At 41.0% G+C, this 27,076-nt stretch overlaps 1 protein-coding gene across 2 annotated transcripts in view; it reads left to right on the top strand.

Moving 5' to 3' along the window:
* DDR2 (discoidin domain receptor tyrosine kinase 2) overlaps positions 1-27,076 on the top strand; it is a 162,855-nt gene that overhangs the window by 61,079 nt on the left and 74,700 nt on the right. The window lies entirely within an intron of this gene.

The raw sequence follows: 27,076 nt of genomic DNA, 5'->3' as shown, positions 1-27,076 counted from the left end.
TTCTTATAAACATAAAACATTATGCCTTCCCTAGTGGTCTTTGAAATGTCCAAGTAAGTGAATTACTGTGACTAAAAATAAATCAAAACAATTAAAATATTGAGTAATTTTTGTTTGGCATCACCCAGGCCCCGATCCCTACCCCTAGGGAGATCCTGATACGCCAGTCTCCCCAGTCCTGGGCATTCTTTTGGTGAAGAATCACTGGGATGGTATTCTTACTCTCACAACAAAGGGTTCCACAGTTAAATTTTCAATTGCTTTGCGTTGGCATGGTTTACTTAATTTGTACTCATTCTTTTGCCAAGTTTTGGCTCTTGGGTTTGTATGGCAAATGAAACTTTACTCATTCCTTTTACTGAAAACCCCTTTCCCCCACTCAGGGCACTGTCCTGAGTCATGAGCTCCCTCACCATCTGACTTTTCCCCATCCTATTTATGGAGATGAACACCAAGGGACATGCCCATGTGTCTGATGCAGCTGCCCACAGGCTCCTCCTTAGTCAGTGGCCCTGGGAATTATCTGAAACTTTTGGCTCTAGGAAATGTCTAGGCTGTTTATGCTTTGAGATTTGCATGGGAAATGGTACTTTGCAGACCCCTCAGGAATACCAACTGGCTTAGAAGTGCCTCCTGGAAATGGGGCTCTAGAAAGTTTGGCTTCTCTAACCTCACTGCCTCCCTCTTGCCTATGTTACCCCTACTGTCTTCTGATTGTTTCAGGGGCTCACATAAAAACTCTCAGGGGTGGAGTTCCTGTCATGGCTCAGTGGTTAACGAATGCGACTAGGAACCAGGAGGATGAGAGTTCGATCCCTGGCCTTGCTCAGTGGGTTAAGGATCTGGCTTTGCTGTGAGCTGTGGTGTAGGTTGTAGACGTGGCTCGGATCCCGTGTTGCTGTGGCTCTGGTGTAGGCCAGTAGCTACAGCTGCGGTTAGACCCCTAGCCTGGGAATCTGCACATGCCTCTGGAGCAGCCCTAGAGAAAAGGCAAAAAGACAGAAAAAAAAACAACAACCAAAAAAACCCTCTCAGGGGCAATGTCACCTAGCAGATAAATGAGCACCACATACGTACTAGTTATACTGAAGGAGTAGGGAGCAAGATTCTTAATTTTTTTTTTGTCTTTTTGCCATTTCTTGGGCCGTTCCCATGGCATGTGGAGGTTCCCAGGCTTGGGGTCTAATCGCAGCTGTAGCTGCTGGCCTACGCCAGAGCCACAGCAACGCGGGATCTGAGCCACGTCTGCGACCTACACCACAGCTCATGGCAACGCCAGATCCTTAACCCACTGAGCAAGACCAGGGATTGAACCCACAACTTCTTGGTTCCTAGTCAGATTCGTTAACCACTGAGCCACGATGGGAACTCCAGGTGCAAGATTATTAAAAACTTTTTTTTTTTTCTAATTTTGATAAGAACATGAGATCTATCCTCTGAACAAATTTTAAGTGTACATTATCGATGGCTAGTAGGTACCATGATAGACAGCAAATCTCTTGATTGTAATCCTCTTACTTAATTGAAACTTGATGCCTGTTGATCAATAACTTCCCATTTCCCTTCTCCCCTCAGCCCCTGATAACTACCATTCCAGTTTTCGATTTTTATGCTTTTGACTATTTTATATACTTCAAATAAATGGAATCATGTAATATTTTTCTTTCTGTGTTTGGCTTAATTTACTTAGCATGACATCCAATTATAAGTGAGAATTTATTTACTTAGGGTTCTAAAAAGTGTGTTAGGTGTGAAAAATGCATTTTAATTCAGTAAGTATTGATGCAGGCACTGTGTTCAGTGACAAGCATGTGGAGATGAATAAGACTAGTGTCTAGTGATGTGATGGCAAATGATTAACATCAGGCTATGTGAGGGTGGGAAGAGCTCTTATTTGTAGCCTTTGCTGATTTCCACAGTGTAAAAATACTCTGGTTGATTTAAAATACCATGATTGATTTCCAGCCACAGATATGTCAATTGGCTTGTAGCATTCTTGAAAATTTAATAGTCAGTTCTCATTAGCCTCTGCAAACTGGTTCTAAACTCTGTAGCCAACATCTGCTTTCAAGAAGTTGTCAATTTGAGCTGAAAAAAAAAATGGATGTGTGTGTATATGTATAACTGAGTCACTTTGTTGTACAGTAGAAATTATCACAACATTGTAAATCAACTATACTTCAATAGAACCTAAAAAAAAAAGTTGTCATCTTGGACTGGAACAAAGATAAATTGTAATGCTGTATGATAAGGGCAGAGATAGAAGTGTGTACAAGGTAGGAAGGTATCCTGGGAGATGGTGTTTAAATTCTGTGATGGGCACATACTCTGAGCTGCAGAGTCCAGGAAAGACATGTAAATAAGGCCTATAGGTAGGTGGAGACAGGATCATAAAGCATCCCTATTGTTTTCAGGTCAAAAGGAAATGTCTTACTTGGCCTATTTTAAGGTGCCTTTCAGTCTAGCATCATCTTTCCTACCTAAATTCTTTTTTTAAAATGAGTTTTATTTTTTCCATTATAGTTTGCTTACAGTATTCTGTCAGTTTCTACTGTACAGCAAAGTGACCAAGTCACACATACATATATTTTTTTTCCTCAAATTATCCTCCATCATGCTCCATCACAAGTGACTAGATACAATTCCCAGTGCTGTACAGCAGGATCTCATTGCACATCCACTCCAAATGTGATAGTTTGCATCTATTAATCCCAGATTCCCAGGCCATCCCACTCCCTCCCCTTCCCCCTTGGCAACCACAAGTCTGTTCTCCAAGTCCATGAGTTTCTTTTCTGTGGAAAGGTTTATTTGTACCATATATTAGATTCCAGATATAAGTGATATCATATGGTGTTTCTCTTTCTCTTTCTGACTACTTCACTTAGTATGAGAGTCTCTAGTTCCATCCATGTTGCTTCAAATGGCTATTACTTTGTTCTTTTTTATGGCTGAGTAGTATTCCATTGTGTATATATATCATGTCTTCTTAATCCATTCATCTATTGATAGACATTTAGGATGTTTCCATGTCTTGGCTATTGTGAAAAGTGATGCAATGAACATACGAGTGCATGTGTCTTTTTCAAGGAAAGTTTTTCCGGATATATGCCCTAGAGTGGGAATGCTGGGTCAAATGGTAGTTCTACATTTAGTTTTCTGAAGTACCTCCACATGATTTTCCATGGTGGTTGCACCAATTTACATTCCCACCAACAGTGCAGAAGGGTACCCTTTTCTTCACACCCTCTCCAGCCTTTGTTATTTGTTAACGATGCCATTCTGACTGGTGTGAAGTGTACCTCATGGTAATTTTTATTTGCATTTTTATTACAATTACTGATGTTCACCTTTTTTTCAAGTGTTTGTTGGCCATCCATTTATCTTCTTTGGAGAAATGTCTATTCAAGTCTTTTGCTCATTTTTTAATTGGCTTTTTTGCTGTTGATTTATATAAGTGGTTTGTATATTATACAGATTAAGGCCTTGTCAGTTGCATCCTTAGAAACTATTTTCTCCCATTCTGTAGGGTGCCTTTTTTTTAAATGGTTTCCTTTGCTCTGCAAAATTTGTCAATTTGATTAGTTCCCATTGGTTTATTTTTTCTTTATTTTTTTATTTTTTTATTATTTTTTGGGGGGTGGGAGACTGACCTGAGAAAACATTTGTAAAGTAAATGTCAGAGAATGTTTTGCTTATGTTCTCTTCTAGGAATTAGATGGTGTCTTGTCTTAGGTTTAAGTCTTTGAACCATTTTGAGTTTATTTTTGTGTATGGGTATTTACCAGTTTCATTGATTTACATAGGGCTGTCCAGTTTTCCAGCACAACTTGCTGAAAAGACTTTTTCCCATTTTATATTCTTGCCTCCATTGTTGAAGATTAATTGACCATAGGTGTCTGGGTTTATTTATGGGTTCTCTATTCTGTTCCATTGTTCTATATGTCTGTTTTGGTACCAGCACCATATTGTCTTGATTACTGTAGCTTTGAAATATTGCCTGAAGTCTGGGAGAGCTATACCTCCTGCTTTTTTTTGTTCCTCAGGGTTGCTTTGGCAATTCTGGGTCTTTTATGGTTCCATATAAATTTTTGGATTGTTTGTTGTTGTTCTTTGAAAAATGTCACGGGTAATTTGATGGGATTGCATTGAATCTGTCTATTGCTTTGGGTAGTATGGCCGTTTTTATGATATAATTCTTCAAACCCAGTAGCATGGAATATCTTTCCATTTTTTTAATCCTCTTCAGTTTCCTTGATTAATGGCTTATAGTTCTCAGCATATAAGTCTTTCACTTCCTTGGTCAGGTTTACTCCTAGTTATTTCATTTTGGGAGGTGCAATTTTAAAAGGTATTATATTTTTGTATTTCTTTTCTAATATTTCACTTTTAGTATATAGAAATGCAACGAATATCTGAATGTTAATCTTGTATCCTGCTACTTTGCTGAATTCATATTTTCACGTGGAGTCCTTAGGGTTTTCTACATATAGTATCATATCATCTGCATACTGTGACAATTTTACCTCTTCCTTTCTACTTTTTATACCTTTTTATTTCTTTTGTTTGTCTGATTGCTGTGGCTAGGACTTCCAATAGTATGTTGAATAACAGTGGTGAGAGTGGGCATCTTTGTCTTGTTCCAGATTTTAGCAGGAAGGCTCTCCACTTTTCTCCCTTGAGTATTACATTTGCTGTGGGTTTGTCATAAATGGCTTTTTATTATGTTAAGGTATATTCCCTTCATACCCATTTTGGTAAGAGTTTTTATCATGAATGGATGTTGGACTTTGTCAAATGCTTTTTCTGCATCTATTGAGAAAACAATGTGGTGTTTTACTTTTCTTTTGTTAATGTGGTGGATGAGGATTGATTTGTGTGTGTTTAACTATCCTTGTGAACCTGAGATGAATCCCACTTGGTAGTGGGTTATGATCTTTTTTATATGTTGTTGGATTTGGTTGGCTAAAATTTTGTTAAGAATTTTTGCTTCTATATTCATCAAAGATATTGGCCTATAATTTTCTTTTTTTGTAGTATTTTGTCTGATTTTGGTATTAGGGTGATGGTGGCATCATAGAATGTCTTTGGGAGTGTTCCTTCTTCTTCAAAGTTTTGGAAAAGTTTAAGAGGATGGGTATAAATTCCTCTTTGTATGTTTGGTAGAATTCACCTGTGAAGCCACCTGGTCCTGGAATTTTGTTTGTAGGGTTTGCTTTTATTACATATTCAATTTCATTTCTAGTGATTCATCTGTTCCATTGATCTATTTCTTCTCGATTCAGTTTTGGCAGGCTGTAAGTCTCTAGAAAGTTGTCCATTTCTTCTAGGTTGTCAAATTTGTTGGCATATAATTGTCCACTGTATTTTCTTTCTTTCTTTTTTCTTTTTTTGTATTTCTGTGGTATCCATTGAGATTTCTCCCTTTTCATTTCTTATTTTGTTTAGTTGGGTTTTTTTCTCTCCTCTTCTTGGTGAGTCTGGCCAGGAGTTTGTTAATTTTGTTTACCTTTTAAAGAACCAGTTCTTGGTTTTATTGATTTTTTTCTATTGTTTTTTGAATCTATTTTATTGATTTTCTCTCTGATCTTTATGATTTCCTTTCCTCTGCTGACTTTAGGTTTTGTTTGTTCTTTTTTTAAATTCATTTAGTTTGTGGGTTAAGGTGTCAATTTGAGATTTTTCTTCTTTTTTGAGGAAGGCCTGTGTTGCTATGAACTTCCCTCTAAGCGCTGCTTTTGCGGCATCCCATAGATTTTGAGTGGCTTTGTTTTCATCATCATTTGTCTTGAAGTATTTTTTAATTTCTTTCTTGATTTCCTCATTGACTCATTGGGTTTTTAGTAGCATGTTTTTAGTCTCCATGTAGTAAGTTTTTTCTCATTTCTTTTCCTGTGGTTGATTTCTAGTTTCATGCCATCGTGGTCAGAGAAGATACTTGAAATAATTTCTATACTCTTAAATTTGTTTAGGTTAGCTTTATGCCCCAGTATGTGGTCAATCCTTGAGAATGTTCCAGGTACACTTGAGAAGAATGCATATTCTGAATTTTTGGGTGTAATGTCACGAAAATGTCAATGAAGTCTAACTTATATTGTGTCATTTAGGATTTCTGTTGCCTTTTTGATTTTCTGTCTAGAGCATCTGTGCTTTGATGTGAGTGGAGTGTTAAAGTTTCCTACTATTATCGTACTCCCATCAATTTCTCCTTTTAAGTCTGTTAGTATTTGTTGTAGGTATCTGGGTGTGCTTATATTTGGGGCATATATATTGATGATTGTAATATCCTCTTCTTGAATGGATCCTTTAACTATTAAATAGTGTCCTTCTTTGTCTTTATGGCTTTCATTTTAAAGTCATTTTGTCCAATATGAGTATTGCAACTCCTGCTTTCCTGTCTTGTCCTTTGGCATGAAATATCTTTTCCCACCCCCTCACTTTCAATCTATATGTGTCCTTTGCCCTAAGGTGAGTCTCTTGTAGACAGCATATTGTAGAGTTTTGCTGTTTTATCCAATCTGCCACTCTGTGTCTTTTGATTGGAGCATTCAGTCCATTGACATTTAAGGTAATTATTGATAAACATGTATTTATTCCCATTTTAAACCTTGTTTTCCAGTTGATTCTATGTTTCTCCTTTGTTCCCTTCTTTTTTTGTTGGATGGTTTCCATTTATTTTGTACTTGTGTACTTTTCTTTTTAGTTTTTGTGAATGTAATGTTTGGTTTTGATTTGTGGTTGCCCTGTTTTATAAGTATGTTAACCCCTTCCTATATCTGCTTGCTTTAGGCTGATAGTCATATTGGCTCAAACACATTATTAAAAAAAAAAAAGAGTCAAGATTTTCTTACATTCCTTCCCCACATTCTATGATTTTGAAGTCCCTTTTTAACATTTTCATGTTTGTCCTTTTGTCATCCCTTGTGTTTTTCATCACCTTTACAGTAGGTTTTTTATTTTTTCCTTTTAGATCTGTATAGTGATTGCTTTCCAGTTGTGGTTTCCTCCATCCTATTTCTTCTTACTTATTTTTTATTTAGAGGAGCCCTTTCAGTATTTCTTTTAGAGTGGCTTTAGTATTGCTGTACTCTTTGAGCTTTTGTTTTTGAAGAAGTTCTTTATTTATCCTTCTATTTTAAATGATATCCTTGCTGAGTAGAATACTCTAGGATGCATATTTTTCCCTTTTACAACTTTGAATATATCTTGCCACTCTCTTCTGACCGGTAGTGTTTCTGTAATGAAATCAGCTGACTGATAGCCTTATGGTGGTTTCCTTATAATTAATGCTTTGTGTTTCTCTTGCTGCCTTTAGAATCCTCTCTTTATCTTTAAATTTTGCCATTTTTATTATAATATGTCTTGGTGTGGGCCTGTTTGGGTTCAACTTGTTTGGGGCCCTCTGTGCTTCCTGTACGTTGACATCTATTTTCTTTAGGTTTGCAAAGTTTTCAGTCATAATTTCTTCAAATGTACTTTCAATCCTCCTTTCTTTTTCTTCTCCTTCTGGAATTCTTGTTATGCATAGATTGGCCCACTTTATATTATCCCATAAATCTGTTATATTGCTTTTGTGTTTTTTCATTTGGTTTTCTGTCTGCTGTCCTGATTGGGTGATTTGTGAGCTGTGATGTAGTTTGCAGATGTGACTTGGATCCTGCGTTGCTGTGGCTGTGGCTGTGGCTGGCAGCTGTAGGTCTGATTCGACCCCTAGCCTGGTAACTTCCATATGCTGCACATGCGGCCTTAAAAAAAAAAAAAAGTAACTTTGCATTACCAAGCATTGGTGAGGATTTGGAGCAATGGAAAATAACTACTTTGCAGGTGAAAGTTGGAATTAATACAATCATTTTGAAAGCTTTTTGGTAGAATTTATTAAACCTGAACATACACATACTCTGTGGCTCAGCAATTATTTTTCTAGATATATAGCCCCCCCCGCCCAATATATACATTCACCTAAAGGCATGTACTAGGATGTCATAGCAGCATCAGTAGTAATGGCTTTAAATCGGAAACACCCAGGTGTTCATCAATTGTAGAAAATAAGTCATGAGCCATTCATAAAGTGGAATCCCATACAGCTACAGAAAAAGAAAGTGTTGCTCCATATAATAACTTGGATGAATCTCGCAAATCTAATATTAAGTTAAAAGGGCCAGACACAAAGAATACATATGAAATTATTTCACTTACATATAGTTCAAGAACATGTTAAACTGTTGATAGGGTTGGAAGTCAGTTTACCAGTTATCCTTGGGAAGGAACAAGGTGGTTAGTGATTGGGAGGGTCATGCTGGGAGCTCCAATGATGTTCTGTGTCTTTTCCTGCGTGCTGGTAATGTCGCATATTCACTTTGTTATAATTCATTGAGCTATGCATGTATGATTTGTGTACTTTCTTGTGTGTCTCATATTTTTATTGACTGAAAAACAAAGGAGATTCTGAACCGAAGTGTTAGAAATAGAGGTGAATGTGTGTGTTTTCCTAGACCACTTTTGTGTTTTCTCTTAGTGTTTCCTATCTTTTTGAATTTAATCATTAAACATTAAAAGATATGTTGAGAGTCACCATATGCCAGAAACTATTTTAAACCCTGAGAATAAATAGGGAACAAAATAGAAAAAAAAATGCTGCTTTCATGGAGCTAACATTTTCATGGGGACAGAAAGGCAGTTGGACAAATAAATATGTAAAATATCAGATGGTGGTAAATGCTATGAGGTAATATTAGGGTGTATGAAGATAGTAACGGAGCTGGAATGAGGAATTGGGTACTGATTTTATATAGGGTGAAGAAAACTCTTTGATAAGGCAGTGGTTGAGCGGGAACCTGAATGAGGGGACAGATGAGTCTAGGAAGTATATGGGTGAAGAACATTGCAGAGAAAACAGTAAGTGCAAATGTCCTGTGGTGGTACCCCTAGCTTCCCAAATCAGAAACTCAGTCCTCTCTCTTGACTTCTCTGTCTCTCTGTCCTTCACGGTCTTGTTCAAACCAAACCACCAATCCATTGAATTCCATACTGAAATATCTCTTAATTTTTCCACTTTCTCTCTAAGCTTACTGTTGTTGCCTACTTGGGCAACAGTTTCTTAACTCTGCCTTCTCCTGTTCCATTTTGTTTTAGTACCCTTATGGGGTGCCCCCTTGTGCTCAGCATAATCATGCTACAAGGTTCCTGCTTTCCTCTCTGTTTTTGTTTCTTGCTGCTTGTGCCTTGTACTTCAGGTACAAACAATAGGAAACCACTTCTCCAGGTTCCCTCTGAGCCTCTGGGCTCTGGGCCTTTCTATACTAGGATGCTTCTGCTTGAAGCATTCTTCTCCCTCTGCACCTATGCATTGCAGGCTTCACACATCCTATAGTTCTTGCTTAGATGTTGTTTATTCTGGGAAGTTTTTCCTGCCCCTTTACTGTTGGCCAGGTGTCCTCTCCAGGGGCTCTCACAGCACCCTGCGTCCCCCCCCCGTCCCCATTCCCCTCTTAGGTCATTCCGTAATTGCCTTTTATTTTTCTGGACTTCTCCATAAACTCCAAGACACATGTGGGAAGTAATTGTTTTTGTGTCCCAGTGCTGAACGCAGTTCCTGACATTTAGAAATTGCAAAATAAATACTAAATGAATGCGTGTTGAACTGGATCCCTGAGATGTGACAGCAGTCTAGGAATATTTTTATTAGTCACTGATAGAAATGTTTTACAGTCAAAACAATATTCATTAACCACAAGAGCCAGACTAGCTTTGTGTTGAAGTTCTTGTTCCTGGTAACTTTGTATTCCCTAATTTCTCAAATACATAAATATTATCTTTCAAATTTTAATACTACCTTGTTTCATTCAATCACATGTAAAACTTCAATTCAGAGAGGTTTGAATCTAGTTGTGAAAAAATTCAAATGTTGAGACCCAAATGTCTTGTTCTGGCTGCCGGGCAAAATCATTATTGTGACTTCTAGAGTTGAGAATTTCTAGAAAAAGTTTTCAAGTTAAACTTGATTAGTTTTGTCAAGTTTGGGGCAGGGTAGGTGGACTTTTTTTTCAATTTATCGCAGTCCTTTCATATGGAAATGAAGCTTTTAATAAGATGAGAAATTGGGAGAGGAAGGAGAAAGAAAAAATAGAAACAGTAAAAATAGCTCTTCTTATGCTGATGGTTTGTACTTAGATGACAAAAGATGCTACTCATCCCTGATGCTGGAGAATTAGGAGAGCTGAGCAGGGACTTAAAATGTGGATGGAACACTGTGTCACAGTCTCTCAAACTGACCTTTAAAAATTGTTTTCATAGGATTATTTGGAGAATTATAAATATTTGAGCATCAGACACACTCATAGCCACCATTTATTGACATTTATTGAGAGCTTGCTATATGCCAAGCAGTGTAATTGCTTTAAGTATGCAATTATTTTCTTTCTTTCCTTCTTTTTTTTTTTTTTTTTTTTTTTGTCTTTTTAGGGCTGCACCTTTGACATATGGAAGTTCCCAGGCTAGGGGCTGAATCAGAGCTATAGCTGCCAGCCGCAGCCACAGGCACAGCAATACTGGATTGGAGCCGTGTCTGTGACCTACACCACAGCTCACAGCAACGCTGGATCCTTAACCCACTGAGCAGGACCCTCATCCTCATGGATACTGGTCGGGTTTGTTACCACTGAGCCACATAGGAACTCTGAAAATCTTACTTAATTGTAGTAAGCTTGTGTGGAATCAGTACCATTATATCCCTATCTTGGAGATAAGAATGTGAGGCTCAGAGAGGGTGAGTGATTTGCCCTAGGATATACAGCAGGTCAGTGGTCATGCTGAGCTAGAAACCCATTCCCTCTGGCTTGAAATGTGAAAGGCTCCTAATCACTTGACTCTATTGCCTCCCATATCAAAAAATATCCAATCAATTATTTCATTCTAAAGCTCAGTGCATCTTATTTTAGCTTATCTATTCCTGTGGATATTCCATGGGATAATCCACTGATTAGAGTAGGACAGAAGTGATAGCAAATTCAATATCAATGTGGCCCGCTAACCTACAGGAGACACAGAAACATCATTTTTTTTTTTTTTTTTTTTTACCAAATAACACTAAAAAAGCTTCACCAAGCAAGAACTTATAAAAGAATACCTCTAAATTGTGGCTGGGGCAGGTGGGTATACTCTTTAAGCAAAAAGAATCTCTCCTCTTTGGGGAGACACTGATCCTGGAGAGAAAGAGAGGAAACAGCTGGCCATCTTTCCCCGAAGGGCCAGCAGCCCCCTCTCTGGCCTCTGGGCTCAGTGCTCTAGAGGAGGGTGTGTTTGTTTGGCTGTGACTCTCTTCCTTCAGTTTTCCTGGCTTGGTGTCATATTGCATGAGCTGGAGGGCCAGAGCCAGCCACAGAGCTTCAGGCTCCCGCCTGTTTCAGCCTGAACCCCTGGCTTTAATCCCTGCCTCCTTGGCCAAAGCAGGGTGAGGGTTTGAAAAATGACACTGATTGGATGCACATTTGATGGGGGCGATTGCTGGACAAGCACCTCACCCATCCCCAGCCCAAAATGAAACTGACAGCTACACCCTCCTGGTTGGGGCCCAAACCACCTTATTAAGAGGGGCCCCTTCCTTCTCCTCCCCACCCACACCCTTGCAGCTTGTCCAGCTCTCCCTGCTGAAATCAGAGGTAGGCCATGTGCCTCACAGCCTTCTTTTCTCCTCTGCTCTCTGCCCAGCCTCAAGTTTCCTCTTTTGGAAAGCCTCCGCTTGTTGAACTGGGCTAGTCCCTGCTTCAGGCTCCAGAAGTTGCTTCTGAATTGTGGGACCTTGAGTCTCAGTACTTAGCTGCCTTGAATCTCCATTTCCTTGCTGAAATTTCCTACCCAGAGCCCTCTCTTCCTTTTGCTGAATCTTCCATTACCCTTCTGGGTAGGGGGTGGGGTTGGGGGTGATATTGGTGGGGACGGAACACAGGATCTTAGGGGCAAAGCCCAGCAGATAAGAAATAACACATTTATAAGCAACTCTTTCTCTGCTAATTTTTTTGTTGAACTTACAATTCATGGATTAGTATTATTAATTCCAGTGTGTGATTCTTAGAAGAGATGAAATTAGAGACATTTTTTTTTTTGGCCACCCCCACAACATACGGAAGTTCCCAGGCTAGGGACTGAATCCAAACTGCAGCTGTGACCTAAGCCACAGCTGCAGCAATATGGGATCCTATTATATATAGGATAGGCAGGTAACAGGGAAATTTACTCAGTACTATATGGTAATTTATTTGGGAAAAGAATCTGAAAAGGAATGGGTATATGTATAACTGATAGACTTTGCTATCGGCCTGAAATTAATACAATTTTGTGAGTCAAATAAAATAAAAAAAAAATAAACTGAATCCTTAACGCACTGTGTTACAGCAAGAACTCCCTAGAAACATTTTTAAAGGAAAAAAAAAAAAAACCAAAGACTGTCTCCCAGGAGCACACAGAACAACAGCTCAGCTACTGGAGCCGAGGTGGTCTCCTGGGGAGATCAGAGAACCCAGGTCATGAGACCCCCTGACAAGGAAAAATTAAAACTGTAGAATCTCACACAGTCATTTGCTGACAGCTGAAGTGTCCCAATGAATTAATAACCAATGTAGCATCATAAATACTTGGAGAAATATATTCCAGGGAGAGGCTACTCTGACAACTTTGCATGCTAACCTGGACTGCTGAGTGAAAGAGCTGGAGCTTTTTGTTTGTTTTGGGGTGTATTTGTTTTCACTGCCAAAGGGTGGTAATGTCATGATGATTTGTTTTATAGGTATGAGCCCTAGCCAGGTACTAGGGATAGTCAAAATATATTTACTATGAAATGAGATAAACTCCAGTTGTTTAAACAGCTCCAGTTGTAATAATAATTGCTAGGATTTGAAGCCAGGCACCGTTCTAAGTATTAGAGCAGGATGGTCCTTTTGGGAAGGACTGCTGTTAGTATCCCATGTTTTAGGTCAGGAAACTGAGGCCGGAGCATTTATAACTTGCTTAACATCACACAGCTAGCAAAGATCAGAGTTGAGATTTAAAGCCAGGTGAATTGGTTCCAGGGCCTGAGGCTAACCCATGTAGCTATGCTTCTTGTTATGATTGATGAAGGAGGGGTTATAGCATTACACTGGCTAGGGTTATCCCTTTCTAACCCTGAGAATCTAGACTTACTGATAAGAAAGATAGCAAGTGCCAATTAAATATTTAACATCCTCTCTGAGACAGAGCACAGGATCCAAGAATTTGTGGGTGATGGATGTTTGTAATTTATCTTCTCGTCTGTATGCCTTAGAACGGTCTTCCTAGAACACCTTGTTAAAGGAAATTGAACACTGGGATAGTTGACCGAGGGGAAAACTGAGAAGGTGGGAGAGTTGAGAAGGGGAGAGAGAGCAGACACAGGGCAAAGCTCTGTGGGGAGCGGTGTCCAAGCTGAGCTGTCAGGGATTCAGGTCTCAGAAGCTGTTCAGGTAGATGCTCTGCTTATCAGAGGGAATTAGCCTCTTGCTCTGTGCACACTTGAGGCTATTCAAAGTGGGAATGATATTCAGTATCTTGTGATTACCTGTAATAGAAAATAATCTGAAAATATATGTAGCTGAATCACTTCGTTGTATATCTGAAATTAACACAATATTGTAAACAACTATATTTCAATTAAAAAAATTAGGAGTTCCCATTGTGGCTCAACGGGTCAAGAACCACACTAGAATCCATGAAAATGTGGGTTCAAACCCTGGCCTTGCTCAGTGGGTTAAGGATCCAATGCTGCTGTTATCTGGTGTAGATTACAAACATGGCTCGGATCTGGCGTTGCTATGGCTATGGTGTAGGCTGGCAGCTGCAGCTCTGGTTCTACCCCTAACCTGGGAACTTCCATATGCCCGTGGGTATGGCCCTAAAATAAATAAATAACAAAAATTTAAAAATTAATAATAATAATAAAAAAAGAATCAGGAGAGGCACGATCTGTGACCCATTCAAGGTATCTAGTCCTGCTGCTCCTTAAGCCTGCCAGGTACGAAAATACTTTCCTTTACCCTTCCGTCTCCTTTATATTCACTCTGGATATGCCATGGTGTTTCTTTTCCAAGGGAGAGGGAAGGCTAGTACCTATCAAGCTGCGTTGAAGTCCAGCCCTCTGATTAGGGCGGAGTTACCCTCCTCCACCCTAACTCTCCCTTACTCCTGCTGTGTGGACACAGCTTATGATGCATCTTCAGGGCTGGAGAAGTTCATGGTGAGGGATGTTCTCACCAGCAGAAGCTGTTTAGAGCAAAGCTTGAACTACACGGGAGTCCAAGGGGCCTGTTCAGAGGGTTCCTCCCTAGTTGTTCCCATTGCCAACTTTGGAGGGCTTCTCCCACCAGTCATGCCCTCTTGAGAATGTGCTTTATCCCTAAAGGCCTCTCTTGGGTTTTCAGAGGAAAAGGAAGGATAAGCAGGTTCTCCCAAGCCTGAAATTGCTCTGCTTGATTCACAGGGTGAGGAGCTTTTAATCTGTAATTTTTTTTTTTTAAGTGTGTGGAGGGGGTGCACTGCGAGGATATTTTCCTTATTTAACCAGAATTATCTGCAATAGGATGCTCCCTTGGCAGGGAATGTGGGAGAAGGCCAGCCTAGCCTGCTAACTTAAATCTGTGCACCATGATGCCTAGGATGTGGGGAGAGCACAAAGAGATTTTGAGAATTAACTGGAGGCATCCAGATTTCTCAATGCCGTCTCAGAAACCTTTTGCTGAATTGAATCAGAACTTTTCTCATTAGTGTTATAATTCTAAACACTGGCCTTGCTAGGCCATAGTGGTGTAACGATTGCCTTCATCAGATCTATGCTGGTTCTGCTCACATTCTTTTCTATCCCATCATTTCAATTCTGCATTAACTCTGGACATTTCCCCAATGTCCCTGGTTTCCAAAATAGCATTTATCCTGTCCTGAACTGCAGATGCAATTTCTGTGAAAAACTTACCTTCACAGTTGTTCTAATTCGGGTGTATTTACTGTTATGGACATTGGCTCTGAAGACTATACTGTATTGTCCGAGAACAGTTCGAGACTAAATGTGGTTATGTGATCTGGTTCCTACAAACTGTCAGGCTGATGGCTGGATACATTCTCTATTGTGTTTGATTCATTCAGAGCATGAGAAAATAAAAGCAAATTGTAGAGTGTCTTCAATGGGTTCAACTTCCCTTAAGTTTGTTTTTATATCCTCTAAAGATCACTTATTATTTCTGCAAATGCCAAAAACTATATCCAAGTGCAAACCCAATTTTAGTTTCATAACAATGGGGATATAAGAATAAAAATTCTGTGGTAAAATTCTTAAACAAGAATACCAGGAGTTTCAGATGGGCAAAGAGTTTAGATAACACTCAGAAAGCTCTCTTCCTCCTAGCTGGCTTCTCTTCTTATTTTGGCCTGTTAAATCTGTGTGGCTCAATGGGTCAGGAAAATGATATCCTGAACACGCCCTGAGTTCAGTCATAGGCATTTTCAAATAGAGATACTATTATTCACAAGAGAGCTTGTTTAAACTGCCATGGACCACACAGAGGTGGCCTTGGGCACATTTGCAGTATCTGTGATTTTGCTCCAGGCCTGTCTCTCACTGATATTGCAGAATTCAAACCTAGGATTTGCTTTCCTGTTTTCAGCATTAGCTCACCCTTCACTTGATGTTCATTCAGTAACTACACCCCGGCTTCCACTGGGAACACTATCTTCTGCCACTTTGGACAAATGTGCTCCTTCCTGTCAGTGTGCATCCTATACCCAGGCTTGGAACCTTGTGAGTGCTATGTTGTACTCTTGTGGACTCCATGGCTATGACCTAGATACTTCTGTATGCCACATCCCTTTTCAGGGAGCTAGGTCAAGGACATCAAGAATCTCATTTGAGTGCCAATTGAAAATTCACACCCAGGGAACTATTTTGTTCCTGGTTAGCCTGAGACTCTAGGACCCCAGGATTATAATGAGAGTATTGAGTTTTCAGAATTTTTATCATAAGATTTCAGCCTTGAGAGCCTTTTGTATATGCAAAACACTACATAAGAGGGAGTATTTGCATAGAAGCATGAGCATGATTAGGTTGGGTCATTCTTTTACTAGAGATGTTTAAATGTACATTCCAACTAAAGTTTTAGAAGCAATGGCACTCCAGGGCTCTAATATTGGGATTTGGGACCATAAGAAGCCATTGGAGGAGATACTCTTGAGATGATGCCACTCTGAGGTGTTGCTCAGAGTCATGAATCACTTACAGAGCAGGATGGGGGATAGGACAGAGGCAACATCCTCAAATTGCTTATAGAGACTGGTAGACACAGAAAAGGAAATGATATACTGTGTAATATATCAATATTTTCTTTCCTGCAGTCTGTCTTCTGCATGTGATATAGAGAAATGAAATAGGAGAAACATTGAGGCGAGCTGGCTTATATTTCCATGGTATTTAAGACCCTGATAAATAAATCAGGATTTGGGGAGATCAGGACATGAAAGGAGGAACTGAAAAACAAAAGTAATTTACCAGTGTATGTTTGTAGATTAAAACCCTTGAATAACTAGGATTTTATAACTGACTATATCTAATTATTCTTATAGATATGTTGACCATATTTTCTTGGTAGAATTATCAGCTTTGCTCACTTCTGAATGAAGCTCAGAGGTACTATAAACAATTTGTGAAGTCCTCTGTAGTAGAATGTAGTCCTGATTTGCCACAGAATCTGGGCCATATGGTATTTACCATAAAACAAAAGGTGACAATGACCAGCTCTGGTATGAGCATGTGACAGAGTTCATTTGTCTACAGACCATGTGAGTCTTGGGCTGGAAGTTATCATTTTTTGAGTCTTCAAATTTGTATCAGCACAAAAAAGTAGTTCTTTCATCTCATGGGTAGCTCTCTGTCCTCTATGTCAGGCTAGTTATCTTGTTTCTGTACTGCGGTGGACAGACACAGATATTCTTAAAATTGGAAGGATTTTGGAAGTTAACTAGCCCAGTCTCCTGAATAGAGAAGGACTCTTCTCCTAAATAATATGATTATTCAACCTCTACTTGAAGGAATGCTTCCAATTATGGGGAACTTATATCCTCACAAAGAAACACACCCCAAGTTTAGGGATTTTAACCCTTTGTTTTGGGGTGGAATCTTCCTCTCTGAAACTGCCCTGGTTATGACTTTGCAGTTCTGTTGTGTGGCCAGGATCCTTCTACTTCAGGACAGTGTGTCACACATGCTAATACCACCAACTCCCAGTGGAGTCTTTTTTTCCCAGTTGAAACATTCCAAAGTCTCCTTCCATGAATCCTCTTGTTTTCTTTGTAGAGAAATGACTTCTCTCTTCTTCCCACACAGTGGTGTATTAAACTCCTTGAACCTGTGGATCCTAGAGATTCTGATTCCTTGGACTTCCACAAAGTCCAATACACCCTTTCTGAAGAAAGTCTCATTCGTATTAGTCCCATGTGTCAAATGTTGCATTCTTCTTTTGCTCCTCTTTGTCTTTTTTTTTTTTCCTCCCCAGCATACTTATCACACAGGCATTATTGTGCATAAAATACTGGGCCATTTTTCTTATCTTTGCACCTTTGCATTTATTGTCACTCTACATTATTTCTTCAATTCTCCTTTGAAAAATTTTAACTTCTTCCATCATCTGGGGAAAAAAGAGACACACTTTATATCCTTTTCTTTTTCCTCCCATTGTGTAACCAGATTATTTTTGCAACTCATGGAACCAATAAGTTCAAAAAGACCAAGAGCAGTGTAAAGAAAGTCTTATATTCACTCTCATTTTGCGTGGATGTTGTCTAACCAACTAGTTACACATGTGTGACTCTGAGTGTAGGTGATTCATCAAGTGTCTCTCACTACTAAAGTCTCTGAGTATGCAGTTTGTTGATGTGGGCTTAAGAGTAGTAGTTTTGATGGGTAGTGTAAATTGGACTCCCAAACAATTTCAACCTAATGTATTTCATTCTCTCCTCAGTAGCTGTAGCCTTTTACTTTCTACCATAGAAGGTACTCACATAAACTTTGGAACAGCTCATTGTCAAGAAGTTACAGAATAGAGAGAGGGCATGTCCTTGGCAGTCCTCCCCTTTGTTTTGCAGATTATCAGACAAAATCTCAGAATATTTGGCTTGTCCAAGTTTATACCATTAGTTGAGCAGCTGGTCAGCTATTCTTTCTACTAAACCACTCAGCTAGCTAATTCCGTTGGCCTTAATAGAGATAGGGGCTTAAACTGTGGCATTTCTGATCTCTAGTGTGTGTGTGTGTGTGTGTGTGTGTACATCTTTATCTTTTTACTCCCTTAGCACATTGTCTGGTTTGTGTTAAGTTCTCAGCAAGCACTGGTTAATGAATGTTAAAGTCTTTTTTTGTTGTTGTTTCATTTTGAAAGTTGGGAAGAGTTCAAGGGAAAAAGGCAAGATTGAGGAATGAGGAATTCAGCATAGCTAGGGAATTCATATCTTGAGAGAGACACTATAAGTTTTGCTCAGAGTTAGATAAAGCATCATGCTGGCTACATGATGCCTACCAAGGATGTATAACTCAGTCCCTGATCTCAGTGAGTTTATAAGGAGATGAATGTAGTTGGCATTGTACAAATGGGATAAAGGTAGAGACGACTGCATCATATGAAAATACATTGATTTCCAGTCCAGGGGAGAATGTAATCAAGATCAGTGAGGAGCTCAGAGAAGGGACAGTAATGGAGGGCTTACTATTATGTTCTCATTGGAAGGATGGTGAGTATGAGGAAGGAAGGGAAACCAGATGGAAAATGAAAAACAGGTGTGCTTCACAATAATATTGTCCATTTAGTACCAGCCACGTGTGGCAAATAGGCCACAATCCACTTAAATTCCTGAGGCAGAGGGATTAAGAATATAAAAAAAGGGAATAAGGGTTTCTTGGGCACCTACTATATATTAATTCAACAGATGTTTCCTAAGCACCTACTCCATGGTAGGCAGTGTGTTTGGTCTTGGGGATTCAGCAATGACCAAGAGAGATGTTATTTCTGCCCTCATGGAATTCAAGGTGCAAGCCAGGCCATGTGCTAGGAGCCAGGTATTCCAAGTCCTGGTCTTCCTGTTTAATGGATTTTGCAGAATCTTCTTCCCCTCCACCCAACTCCAGCCTTCTCCAGAGTCTCTCTGGCTTTCCTGAGCCTAGTTCTAGCCTCTGTGAGCATTCAGGGATCACCACAGACTGGTGACACCATCCACCATTGGGTCCCATTGCTCAATGCACATTCCTATAGTTACTGTGGGGTGGGATCCTGGCTAAAGGAGCTCAACCCTTCATTTGACTTCTGCCCTCTGCTTCCCTTTTAAAATATCTGACTGACATAGTTATTAGGAAGAGAGCCTAAAGCTTAGGAAAGAGGTGCCCACGTGTGCTTGCTGCCAAATGTAAATCATTGGCAAATCTCCTTTTCACTTCCTTTTCTGGTGGAGGCAGTGTGTATTAGAGGGGTCAGGACATGGGGCTGGTGTGGTGTAGAAAAGGCACCTCCCTGACCTTTAGCCCTGACATCAGTGCCATGTTCCCTAATCTCCAGGGACCATCTTGGAGCAGTGGATTCACACAGCCTGAGAGCTTTAAGGGGTAGGGGGCCAGGTCTGCAGAGCATGTGTGTGGGCCCTGTTCCCATCTCTGTGGGAGGACTACTTGTGTGCATGCCCTCCACCCCAAATTGACATGTGCCCACCGATGGGGTGGCTGATGAATCACGGGCCATTTTACAGAACAGGAGTTGACTAGAGGCTCTTTATGTGAGTTAAACAGCTTATTTCAAGGAGTGGGCCTTGTAGGGTCTGGCAGGTTCCCCTGAGGACTTGCCTGTTGGCTTTGGGGAAGTCCCGAGGGAGGAAGCGTCCAGCTCCAGTCCCCTCCACATGGCCACGGCTCCCTTGCTTCCAATGAATGCTTGCTGTTCTGCTCAGCAGATGCCTCCCAGGACCTGAGGGGAGACCAGCCTCCTTTCTGCGGAGACTTTTGGCTGGACTTTTATGGCTCTCCCAGGGGTGAGAGGCCACGGCTCCTGCAGCCTCAGTCTTGGCCCCAAGTCATCTCTGGTGGGTCCAGGACTCCAGTCTCCAACTTCACTGGGGCCTCTGTGTCCCAGAGCAACCTTCAGATGTCAGCTCTCCCTCCATCTGGCTCTTCACTGCCCCTGCTGTCTGTGATTTTCGTTCTAGACCCAAACTAATGGATTCCTGAAAGGGGCTCCTCCCGCCATCTCAGCCCTGGTCTGGCCTGGCCGCGCTCTTCTCTGTGGTCTGGACAGGGAATGATGATGAACCCGGGCTGCCCATTGTTTTTGTTTTGTGATATTTAAAGCAACCAAAGCTCTCATTACTGTAATACAGTGTGTGCCTGTGCTGGGGGGGAGGAGCAGTGCCCCACCTTGGTCAGGGGCCATTCTGTGATGTTGCGGTGAGCCTGGAGAGTGTTTGGAACCACGGATGGTAGAGTTTGGAGTGCCAGGGCTGGGAGAAGCCTCAGAGCTCCCCCACTCTCACTCAGCCCAGCCCCCTCATTTAAATCAAGAGACAGAGAGCCCATTTAGGGAAAGGGATGGCTTAAGCAATAGCGTGGCTAGTGGTAGAACTGAGACTAGAACTCAGGTCCTGTGCATTTGCTGAAAATGGTTGCAGCTTTGGCTTCTGCCCTCCTCCTTTGGAGGCCCTGAGTTTAATTTTGTGTTTGTAATTTTATATTTCTTAAAAAAAAATGAGCTCTTCCAATTGTCTAAGCTTTAAGAGCCACGGAACCATTTGCCCCTGCCCAGAACTTTCTACTATACTGTACTGTCTGTGTGTGTGAGGGGAAGTGGCAAATGTGAGCACTGAGCTGTCCCAGTGCTGTGATGCCAAATGCAACTCTGAGATCAGGTACCTGAGAGGTTCCAGTTTAGCCAATGGGAAATAACAAGCACCAGGCAGAGGCAGGTACCAGGTGGGATGATCCAGCAATCGCACTCCTGGACATATATCTGGAGAAAATTCTAATTAGAAAAGATACATGCACCCAGTGTTCATAGCAGCACTACTCATAATAGTGAAGACATGGAGGCAACCTAAATGTCCATTGACAGGTGAATAGATAAAGATGATGTGGTGTATATATCCAATAGAATATTACTCAGCCATAAAAAAGAATGAACAATGCCATTTTCAGCTACATGGATGTACCCTAAAGATTATCATACTAAGTGAAGTTAAGCCAGAAAAAGAAAAACAAATACTGTATTATATCACATATCTGGGTTCTAAAATAGGATATAAATGAATTTATTTACAAAACAGAAATAGACTCACAGGCTTAGATAACAGACTAACAGTTATCAAAGGGGAAAGGGAGTGGTGGAGGATTAGTAGATACAGACTACTATATATAAAATAGATAACCAATGAGGTCCTACTGTATAGCATAGGGAACTATTTTTAATATCCTATAATAAACCATAATGGCAAAGAATCTGAATGTAAACTAATTTTAATATCCTATAATAAACCATAATGGCAAAGAATCTGAATCTATGTATGTAAAACCGAATCACTTTGATATACACCAGAAACTAACATAACATTATAAATCAGCTATACTTCAATTAAAAAAAAAAAACGTGGAGGCTGATGGGCACTGCCTCCTGAAGGTAGATTCTCTTGCTGGCAGTGTGATAGAAATTTTGCAAGTGGAGTAGAGTTGAACATACCTTTGTGCCCAATGAGAATGTCCAATGAGACCAGACTGGCTGGGGAGAACAAGGCAGAGCCCAGCCCCTAAACCATATCAACTGCCCCATAAGTCACCATATATTTAATGCTGTTGCACTTGCTACCTCTGTGATTTTGGCATATTATCTCCTCTCTGTGTTTCAGTCTTCTCATCTGCAAAATGTGGATAAAAATAGTAAAAACCTCAGAGCCTTGTTATGAACACCAAATGAGAAAATACATATAAATCTTAGCATACTCTCTGGTATGTACTATGTGCTCCGCCAATGTTTATCATTACTCTCATAAGCACTGAGAGATGAAAAATATTCTTGCCCTTCAGGAGCTCACAGTCTTATTAAAGAGGCAAGATTTTCACACACACATATTTAAGCATAATTAGGAAGCAATATAAGTCACTGTATGGTATCTGTTAAGTTATGAGGTATAGATGAGATGGAGTCAAGGGAGGAGATTCCATTATGGCTTGGAAGAAGTACAAAGAGGAAGTGAGAGATTAACTGAAAAAGCCTGTGCCCTTCATCTTCTCAGCTATCAACAGTCACTCCTGGACTCTGTGGACCCCTCTGGTCATCCATCCATCCATCTGCCCAACACATTCACTTCACTGAAAATCTCCAGACTCTGCCCTGGGAATTCAAAGAAGACCATGACAAGGTCCTTCCCTGTCATGAAGGAGCTCACACAGCCCAGCTGGGGAGGGGGCACATGGAGAGCTATTACAACTAACAAATGTTCTATTCATGTTTACCTATATCTTCAAACCAATCATCTGAGTCCAGAGGTGGGATGGGGTGAGTCAGGCAAGCATGGATCTACTTGGTGAAGAGGGATGACTCAAAAGCCATGAGATCTTATTCAAAAGAGCTGGTGGGTGTGAACCTTTCTGCAGGAGAGGTGGAGTTATTAGAACATTCTGAGACTGGGGAGGCTCTGCGGCCAGGATTGGACAGTCTTCTGGTCTCTTGTTTTGCCCTGGCAACATAGGGTCTTTGAGCCAGGCTAGGAAGTAGCGGGGATTAGGCCTAGCAGGTTGGAAGGAGGAGGATCTTTACACATCAAGGGTAAGTGCCAGGCACTGGTGACTCAAAGGGAAACTTCCTGAAATTGGATGAAATCTGCAGATGTTTCATAGCCTTAAATAAACTTATATGTTCTGCACCACTTGGTTCAGAGGCTGCCAGTGAAAGTAAAGTAGAAGGGAGTGTCCCGTTAGTGATGTGAAGGAAGCATGAAAGGAAAGGGTTAGGGGCTGAATTCTTAATCAGTGACGTTTATATTTTGGCAAGGATTGTAGGAGCTGCAGGTGTTGAGGGAGTGACTTGCTTGAAGAAAAGGGTAGGGACCAGAAGAGGAATCCCAAATACTTGGTCCTACCCCCACGGCTGAATGAGGCTTTCAGGCTCTGGGATTTGGGCAGGAGCTCCTAGGCCATATTTGTCCAGAGTGGTGGGGCCCATGAGCTTCACTCTTAGTTTCTATACGACCCCATGCCAACAGTTGTATGAAACCCCATCTTCTACTTCTTCTGCTATCTCTAAATTCAGAGCAGGATGAGAAGGCTAAATTCATTTTTTTTTCAGTTCCTTTCTTAAAAATAAATTTTATTGAAGTATAGTTGTCTTACAATGTGTTTATTTCAGGTGTACAGCAAAATGAATCATATATATATGTGTGTGTGTGTGTGTGTGTGTGTATATATATCTCCATTCTTTTTCAGATTCTTTCCACATGTAGGCTATCACAGAATATTGAATAGATTTCCCTGTGATATATAGTAGCTCCTTGTTACTTATCAATTTTTTATATAGTATTGTATATATGCCAATCCCAACCTCCATATGTATTCCTTTCCCCAGTGTTTCCCCTTTGGCAACCATAAGTTTTGTTTCAAAATCTTTGAGTCAGTTTCTACTTTGTAAGTTCTTTTGTATCATTTTAATTAAATTCCTCTTATTAGTGATCTCACATGATATTTGTCTTTCTTTTTCTGATTTAGTATGATAATATCTAGGTCCATCCATTTTGCTACAAATGGCATTACTGAGAAGATGAAATTTGTAACTACGGGTCCATGTCCTTGCCCTGCTTCTTTTTCCTAAGGCTTTTGCGTCTAAGAAGATCTAAGTCCCTGAGAGGGTCCACAAGGTGTCAGAGCTTGGTAGAGATGGCAGACAAGCTGGTCAGCTCTGAATTCCTCTAATTCTCTTCTTCTCTCCCAAACTTGAAGGTCTTCCCAAGCCTTTTGCCTCTTTCATTGGCCAGACCATTCAAATTTTGCAATTTTTCATGATTCCTTATTTTGTATTTTTCCTTTTTGGTCTTTCCCAAAGTCTAGTACTTGTCCAGGCTCACTTGTATAGCCCCTCCTCTATCACACCATCCCTGCAGCCATGGCCTGCCATGAACTTGCTTGCCTGCTATCTTTGTTTTTCCAAAGGTTTGCATGTGCCAGTCATGTAAATCTTTTGATGCTTTTTGTTGTTCTGCCTCCAGGTGTCTCAACTAGCACTGGGTTCACAATAGATGTCTTGTATATATGTGCGAACTTGACTGCTAATTTTTTTTCTCCCCATACACTATTCTATTCATAGTACCACTACTAACAACTAAATGTTAATAATACTTACTGTATCCCAGGTACTAGTGCTGTTAAGTCCTTTATATGCATCATCTCAATTAATTTTAATTGTGATGCCATTTCCTACTTTTACCCATATCTCATACTTGCCGGATCTGTTGAAAAGTGTCTTTCAATCCAGAGATTAATCAGTATCTGGCTGTTTTAGAAGTGCCTGACATGTATCATTGCTGAAGTTTTCACTACAGAACGTAATGGCAAAGACCTAAAACCTTTGCTTCCTCCTTCAGCTGATGGTCCCAGAGCTGTGAGAGACTTCCCTTATCTTTGTGCAGTGACATTGGTGTCAACCCTCATATTTGGGAGTCTCTGAATGTGTTACTAAAAAGGCAGATGCTGGCTGGTTTCTGGGACAGTGGGTCCAAGACTCTCCATGGATGATCTCCTGAAAGGATCAGGAAACAGGGTTCATTGGCATCACACCTAATCTCTTCTGTGGTTCAGAAGGGTTTCCTGTGGTTGGATGAGATAGAACTTATTCATGTCCCAAAGACACTTCAAGCCCCAGGTGTTGATTGGGTCTGTGCAAACTAGTAAGCAGCCTGATAACGTCATAGGCCAGCACTGCAATGAACACCAAGAACAGGTGGCCCTGCTGGATTTGGGCAGCTGGATTGGAAGGTTTCTGGGGTGTGTCCACTGTCACACACAGGGACATAACAGCACTTGATCAAGCAGTGTGATTACATCACTGTCCCTTCAGACATGACCACCGCCCTGCTATCCTCAACCCCAGGCTGGTTTCTGCTGTGCTGGTTCATAGTTAAGTGCACAGGTCTCTTGAGACTTCCAAATAACATAAAGGGTCAAGTCACTCTCTCCCAAGGCAGCATTACTTGTAGGATGCATCCAGCAAGGTTTAGTGTGCTTGTCAAAGGTGAGGAGTTTGTCTTATTGTTCTTGCCTATTTTAAGACCATTGAAATGACCTGTCAATCAACCTGCAAGTGTTCCTCAGTCCCACTATGTAGGTTTAGCTGCTATACGTTTAAGTAAATGGATGGATGCTTTTTTGCACCTAATTTTCAAACTTATTGAGGAGACAGTAAAAAACAAAATAAATACAAATGCACATGAACATTTATGACCCAGGCATTGTTCTAAGTACTTCCTATGTAACAATTCTTTCCATCTTTACAATGTTCCTGCAAGAGCAGGTGCTGTTCTTACCCTCATTTTAGAGGTGAGGAAACAGAGGGGCCATGGTTCAGGTATGTAGCCAGGTCCACATAGCTGACGGAGAGGAGATAGGAGTCAAACCCAGCAAGTCTGGCTTTGGACATATTGGCTGAAGAGGAGAAGCTGGAGAGGGAGGAGGCAGAGCATGGGGTGCAGGGGTGCAGGGGCCACAGGAAGGGGCAGTGCAGTGATTAAGATGCTGTTTCCAGATTCACTGTTTAGCTCTCAAGGGAAAGGCATCTATATGTACAGGGCTAGTTTTTAAACTCACTTCTGGGTTTAATGAGAGAGCTGTGTCTCTGCTTACCATTGTTTCCATTTGACCCCTTTGCCTTGTGGCCTAAGTCTTTGTTCTTGGCTGTGACACAATGGACAGATTGGTGATGAGTTAAAAACTCAGGCATGTTCAAGACCCAGTACTTAAGTTTGCAGGAGGCTATGCCTTTCCTGTCCAAGGAGGTTGTTTCTTGCCACATAGTAAGTCACCTCACAACTTAGTGGCTTAACACAACAACAATCATATTACTGTTGTATCTCTTGTGTTTCTCAGGTGACTGGGATCAGCTAGGCTATCTCTCCTGTGGTGGCAGCAGGTGGTGGCTGGGGCCAGAGTCACCTGGTGGGGGCATGGGGTGAATCTTCCTCCTTACTTGCTGCTGTCTGCAGGGACCTCAGCAAGGATATTGGCCAGAAGCCCTCCATGTGGCCTGGGCTCCCTAACTGCATGGTGGTGGGTTCCCAGGGAAACTATCCTGAGAGGGAGAGAGAGCCCAGTGGAGATGTGTCACCTTCTGGGACCCAGCTCTGAACTTTAATAGCCATCATTTTCACTGTATTAATTTCATTAGAGGCAAGTCACTACATCAAGCTGATATTCAAGGATAAAGAAATTAGATCCTAGCTCTCTGTGGGAGAGTGACACAAAATTTGTGGACACATTTGAGAGCCATCATAGAGATTTTCCAGATAACTTCGCTCTGGTTTAAAGAAATCAGTTACTGAGACAGACAGGGTCCAAAGAAGAATGTGTGCTTAGAGTTTGAGGATAAAACAGGAGAGTGGACCAGGAGAGGTCAGAGAACCTGTGTTTGACTGGAGGCCTGGCCCTGCCTCTGCCCAGCTGTTGCCCATGTAGAGGCCTATACTTTGGGGGCTGCCTTACTTTCTTCTCCTGTAATGAGAGAGGACTGAGAAAGATGAGCTCTTATTGACCATCAAGCTTCTGTGGCTGTGGGTCTGTAATTTTGAGGACGAATACCTTTATTTCATAACTTCCTGAGCAGTGGCCCTCCTGCTGACCTTCCTGTGCTCCATAAAACATGAAGGCAGCCCTCTGCTCACCAGCACATGGGTCAGGGGTCTGAGGAACCTGGGCTAGAGGGTGGGCTGGGGCAAGAAAATGAGAGAGGAAGGGTGGGGAAGATGCTCAAGGTGGGGGGATAGTGGAAGCCAGGGATGAGAATGAAATATCCCTTTGAAAAGC

Source organism: Phacochoerus africanus, chromosome 6 (genome assembly GCF_016906955.1).
Source record: "Phacochoerus africanus isolate WHEZ1 chromosome 6, ROS_Pafr_v1, whole genome shotgun sequence".
NCBI classification, from domain to species: Eukaryota; Metazoa; Chordata; class Mammalia; order Artiodactyla; family Suidae; genus Phacochoerus; species Phacochoerus africanus.
The sequence above is the reverse complement of the archived record's forward strand: the minus strand, read 5'-3'. Positions and strand labels throughout refer to the sequence as shown.